Below are 6000 nucleotides of genomic sequence, written 5' to 3'. Positions count from 1 at the left end.
GAATACCCATACGACTGTCAGCTGATTTCTCAACAGAAACTTTGCAGGCCAGAAGGGAGTGGCAAGAAATATTCAAAGTGATGAATACCAAGAACCTACAACCAAGATTACTTTATCCAGCAAAGCTATCATTCAGAACTGAAGGTCAGATAAAGAGCTTCACAGATAAGGAAAAGCTACAGGAGTTCATCACCACCAAACCAGTATTATATGAAATGCTGAAAGGTATCCTTTAAGAAGAGGAAGAAGAAGAAAAAGGTAAAGATACAAATTATGAACAACAAATACACATCTATCAACAAGTGAATCTAAGAATCAAGTGAACAAATAATCTGGTGATCATAATAGAATCAGGGACATAGAAAGGGAATGGACTGACTATTCGTGGTGGGGAAAGGGTTGTGGGAGATGCGGGAAGAGACTGTACAAAAATCGTGCACCTATGGATGAGGACAGTGGGTGGGGCGGGAACTGGGAGGAGGGGAGTTATGGGGGGAAAAAAGAGGAACAAATGTAATAATCTGAACAATAAAGATTTAATTGAAAAAAAAAGAATCAACCAATGAATGCATAAGTAAGTGGAACAACAAATCGATGTTTCTCGCTCTCTCCCTTCCTCTGTCCCTAAAATTAATAAATAAAAAAAATTAAAAAAATAAAATTGCAGCAGAAACCGGTTTGGCTCAGTGGATAGAGCGTCGGCCTGCGGACTCAAGGGTCCCGGTCAGGGGCATGTACCTGGATTGCAGGCACATCCCCAGTGGGGGATGTGCAGGAGGCAGCTGATCGATGTTTCTCTCTTATCGATGTTTCTAGCTCTCTATCTCTCTCCCTTCCCGTCTGTAAAAAAATCAATAAAATATATTTAAAAGTAAAATAAAATTGCAACCACTTTACCTATTCCCCTTCCTTGTTTTAAAATGTTCATTAGCTGTGACATACTATCCATTTTAATAATATAACAAAATTGCCTCCTCTCCCTTTTCCCTCACCCCAACACACACTAGGATACAGGCATTCCTAGAAGGGGAAGAGGGAATTTTGTGTGTTGCTCACCAACATCTTCCCATGTATAGAACAGTGCAGGGACATAGGAGGAACTCAGTATTTGTTTTATGAATGGAAGAATACACGTAATAAACAGAAACGACTGCTTGGAGCGCCACTTTCACCAGAACTCTAGGAGGCAATCGGGAGGAACCAGTAAGTTGATTGCTGTGACTTGGCCCTCAAAGGAATTGCGGGTGTATTTATATATTCTTTGGGATGTGTTGATGTGTGAGGACTTTCCAAACTGTGCGCAGGGCTGTGAGGGCTGTGCAGGCTGAAAACCGAACTAACAATAATTTGCACCGAAACTCGCAAAATGTTTTCAAGTTTATTGTAATCAGAAACAAATTTTTGTAAGTGCAAGGATCTCCCATTCTCTTGTACACCTGTATTATCTCTTTACTGGAGATTAATGGTGAGCATGGGATCAAGACTAGTGGCTCCTAAGGATCTCTTCTCGGAAACAGACAATTTAGTATCCAGTTCTCACCCTAGATCAGATCCCGCGCTCCTTACCTTGCCAGTCTGCCTCTATCCCGCCTCTTCAGTATCTATGGTAGGCGGGGCAGGGGAGAGACGTTCTTGGCTCCCCCTAAATTGGTTAAGCTCACCCCGAGTTTTGGTATCCCATATTTGAGCAAACACCGAGAAAACGGAACCACAAACAAGATCGCCGACCAAATGACAGCGGAGCAGCACACGCGGGCAGTGAAGGAAGCAAAACACGAAGAAAGGCGGTAGTCTAGCAGCCACGTGAGGGAGTCTAGCAGCCCTGAGAACTTCAACTCCCAGCTTTCAACTGGGCGCTTACCGTCCAAAAACTACAACTCCCAGAGTGCCGTGGGAGAGGCCGCCCACCGCTCCTCCCGCCCCTCCCCCGCCCCTCCCTGCCGGATCGGCGTGCGCCTGCGCATGGGAAGCCAGAGGAGTCTTACCCTAATGTAAGATGGTTGCCCGTCTGGCTGTGGAACCCACCGAAAGCAGAGGGTGTCTCTCTCAGCCGTAAAGGTCGGACTCGCTGAAGCAATCAGGCCCGGTTCTGGAGAGTTTTTTCCTCGACACTCGTCCAGTGGTCTCTTGTGAGGACGCGGCAGCTCGTGGAGTCGGCTAAGGGAAAAGCGAGGCAAGGCAGGCGGGTGAGTCTATGCGGGGCTGGGCTTAGGGGAAACCCGGCGCTGACCGGCTACGAGAGAGCGGAGGCTTCGCTGGAACTGTGCAGGCCGCACCCCCTCGCTCCCCACCCTCGCCTCATCCTCACCCTCCTCTTTCTTGGTCTTCCTCCTCCTCCTCCTCCTCTTCCTCCCTCTCCGCTCTACGCCACAGCAGTTACCACCAGGAAAAGGGAGCGGGCAGAAGGCGCCGTGGCGGCGAGCAGCGACTCCCGGGGAAATTTCCCCAATTGGGGAGTCGGGGCAGCTTTTCGTCTTCTGCTCTCTCCCCTCTACATTTTCGTTGGGGCAGGAGCCTTAGAGCTCAGGACGCCTGGTTCCCCAGCCCCCTCTCCGCTCTCGGACGGCCTTTCGCCGGGGCCCCTGTCTCCCAACACCAAAGCCATCCCTGCCACCCCGACCCGTGTTGCCGTCGCTGCTGACGGATCCCACGGCTGCCTGCCCAGTCGCCCCGCGGCTTGTTTGTGCTCCGCTCCGGCTCCGGAGTTAGCCTTTGCCCCCTCCTTGCACCCAGCCCCGGCCGGCCTGCCCGCCCGCCCCGGGAGAGCGTCTTGCGACGTGTGGAGTCGGAGCTTGAGCCGCATCTGTCATTTCCAAGCTGCCCCTCCACGGTGCCGCTGCTCGTCCTAACCCACCTGTTTCACCGCTTTCTTGGGAATTGCCCGTTCCTCCCCTCGCTCCCGTGCAGACTCGGTGCACGTTCACTTCCAGGAAAGCGGGGTGCCCCGTGTTGGCCCCGGGCGAGTGGAGGAAGTTGGGAGTGAAGGGAGCGAGGAAGGGTACGAGTGCGGGTCCTGAGTGCAGAGTCCTGAGTGCAGAGCGTCTGCTCAGGCTGCGCCGGAGAGGGACCTTCTCGGTTTGTGTTCAGTCATTTGTGGATTATTCGCTCTGCCGGGAGGGGTTGGTTGTTTTTGGTTTTCCTCTTTTCATTTTGGACCGGTTTGTCCGTGCTGCTAAGCGTTCTTCTGAATTGCCTCTCCCCAGGACACTTAATGCTGGCGCTGATTATACTAACAAATGTTAGCCTTGACATTTCAAAATAAGGGAAATCTGGCACACAGCCAAAGTCATCTGGGAACTCCTCAAGCAGATATAAGTGATACTTTGATTATGTGCAGGTCTGTGGGTTACAGATCCCTTCCATATCGATTATTGACTAAAGGAATGATAGGGATGTTCAGCTTAATTGATGGCATGTTTTATTTATGGTGTGAGTGGAAATTTCCTGTCCAGCTAATATCAGACTTAGTACTTTTGGGTTTTGGAAGTTCTCTCTTTGACATTCTTAGAATAGTAAGTATTTGAATACATTGTTTTCTTTTGAAAACCCATTAGATATTGTATTCAAAAGAAAAGTAAATTGCCTCCCTCTCCCTCCCGCCCCCCATATTAAATTCCTCATTTTTCCGTAGAAGAGATGAAGGACGGGGGGGGGGGGGGGGGGGGGGGGGAAGAAATGACAGAGTGTGCACATACATGCATTTGATGGCAATCACTGTCATTATTACCTAAAACACAAAACTAGAAGCAAGAGGTGGCTTATGATGTCTATGTTTTGGCAAGAGCTAAATTGAAATACATTGACTAGTGGCAAAATGGGAAGAAGGAGCCTTTGCTTTCATCAGACCACTGTGAAAAAAGGATTATCAGAAAAGCGAACAGGATTACAAAAGTCAGATACATACATCTCACATTGAAATAAGACATTGTGTTCTTAAGATATATGTAAAAATGTTAAAAGTCATAGTAGTGATCTCATGCAGCAATATATCTCTTACTTGCTAAAGTAATACTTCAAGTGCAAATAGAGATACATAGTTAGCCGTTTTAGTTACTGTGTTGTGATCTTTACAGATTTTACCTGTAACCTTACTTTTGGCATTACGATCACTTGATTGTGATAAATGGTCTATTTTATCAACTGTAAACCGAGGTAGAAAAGCTGTTTATAAACTTTTTTTCTTTTTAGCTACTTAAGCCCCACTCTGGGGAAACTAAATAGATCTCTACTCTGGGGAATTGGAAGCAATTTATATAGCAAACCTTGTTCTAAGTTATAATTTGAGGTTTTTAAAAAATATTACTTACATTTACTTTATTAGTAGGTTTTTTAAAAAAAGATTCCTTACATTTAATTTATCAGTAGGAATGTGTTTAATACAATTGATCTTCACTCTTAAGTAAAAAATGTATTTCATTTTTCTTTGTAATATGCTGGTGGAGAAGCTTCCCACTTTGAACAAACCTAGCACACAACCTTAGAAACTCTTGGCAGTCATATTTGGCTGAATTATAAGCAATGTGTTCTAGGAGAGGACTGTTTATCTGGCAGAAGAGGGTAAATGATTTTAATACATCTTTTCTTTTGTAAAGACACTTTGCCTCAGTAAATAAAATTACAAGTAATTTTCTCCACTGCACACTTCTTTTTTCTGCAATCATCAAATTCTTAGTTTTAGCACTCTAAAGTCAAAATGAGTTTACTTTGGGATCTTTATCACATCTAAAGAATTCTAAAGTTGTTTGATATTTTGATAGGAAATAGGGAGCTGAGATTTCAAAATATTTTTGTATGGTTTAAATTTTTAGATGTAACATTATGAACATTTCAGCTTCATAATTTTGATGGTTGGAATACTTTCTGCCAGGTTCAGTTGTTGAATTCTTCAGATGAATAGATTATTTCTATAGGAAGGTTTTTGAGCATGAATTACTTAAAATTAACTTATTGTAACATTTGTTTTCATGAAGTTGAAGAGAAATCTTTCATTTTATTAGGATGAGTTATAATCAAATGGCAAAATGCAGGAAAATTGTTTTCTAATGCCCTCAACTTCATCGTAAATGGGAGCACTAGTAATAATTTGCAACTCATTACTGTGTAAAAGAAAGAGGGTACTGCTTAATGATGAACTCCTTGCAATCAGGGAGTTTTATTTTTAAAATTATTTTATGTGTCTTAAGAGAATGGAAAAATATCTTCTCGGTTTAAGTAATGTATTTTACGAGTCTTTCCTTCTCTCATGCTGTTTTTAAGGTGAAGCTATACACTATTTTAATGTGTTTTGGGGTGGAGGTACCTGCAAATAATACTCTGTAGAATCTATTTTAAGTCATTATGATTATTTTTATAGATCAGGGGAAATAGAAAGTTTTAATTTGTGAAAACTTCAGCCTCTATAAAAATTTAGTTAGCTTTGTGTTATTAAATATGGTACTGTCTTGACTTTTTGTGAAAGAAGTTACGTTCACCTCAGTTGGTTCCAAAGAAAAACAATAGGGAAATAGGTTATAGAGATTTTTAGTGTTCTAGAAAGAGTGTAACTAGAATGTACTACATACTTTTCTCAAAGGATTTCTTAATCTAAGTGGAATTTATAAATGGTTTTCATCCCATTGGAATAGTATGTATTGGATAAAACTTATGAACACATTCTGAGATTTAAATTTTTTTTCAACTACAGTTTGCATTCAACAGTATTTTGTATTAGTCTTAGGTGTACAGCATAGCAATTATATATCATATACTTTACAAAGTGTTCCCTCAATATATTCTGAGATTTAAAAAACATTACCACAGAAATAATAGGACCAATTTTCAAATGTCCATTATATAAAATGTGGTAATATCCCTGATATTTTAAAGATAGTAATGTATATGTATAAATGTATATATGTACACACACACATACTAGAGGCCTGATGCACAAAGATTCGTGCAAGAATAGGCCTTCCTTCCCTGGCTCTGGCACCGGCTTCCCTCCTGTACCCGGGATCTGGG

General features: G+C 42.9%; 1 protein-coding gene across 11 annotated transcripts in view; it reads left to right on the top strand.

Annotated features, from left to right (window-relative positions):
* Window positions 1–1964: 1964 nt before the first annotated feature.
* CNOT4 (CCR4-NOT transcription complex subunit 4) overlaps window positions 1965–6000 on the top strand; it is a 160973-nt gene continuing 156937 nt past the window's right edge. For 6 of the 11 annotated variants that reach the window (XM_059711874.1, XM_059711872.1, XM_059711873.1 and 3 more), the window contains exon 1: window positions 1966–2186. The gene's annotated coding sequence lies outside the window, so the exon portion shown is untranslated. Of the gene's footprint in view, window positions 2187–6000 lie in introns of all 11 variants that reach the window. The other 5 variants (XM_059711878.1, XM_059711877.1, XM_059711881.1 and 2 more) reach the window with 2 other exon arrangements.

This window comes from Myotis daubentonii, chromosome 10 (genome assembly GCF_963259705.1).
Source record: "Myotis daubentonii chromosome 10, mMyoDau2.1, whole genome shotgun sequence".
Lineage (NCBI taxonomy): Eukaryota > Metazoa > Chordata > Mammalia > Chiroptera > Vespertilionidae > Myotis > Myotis daubentonii.
Note: the sequence above shows the minus strand (reverse complement) of the source record. Positions and strands in the feature narration are given on the sequence as shown.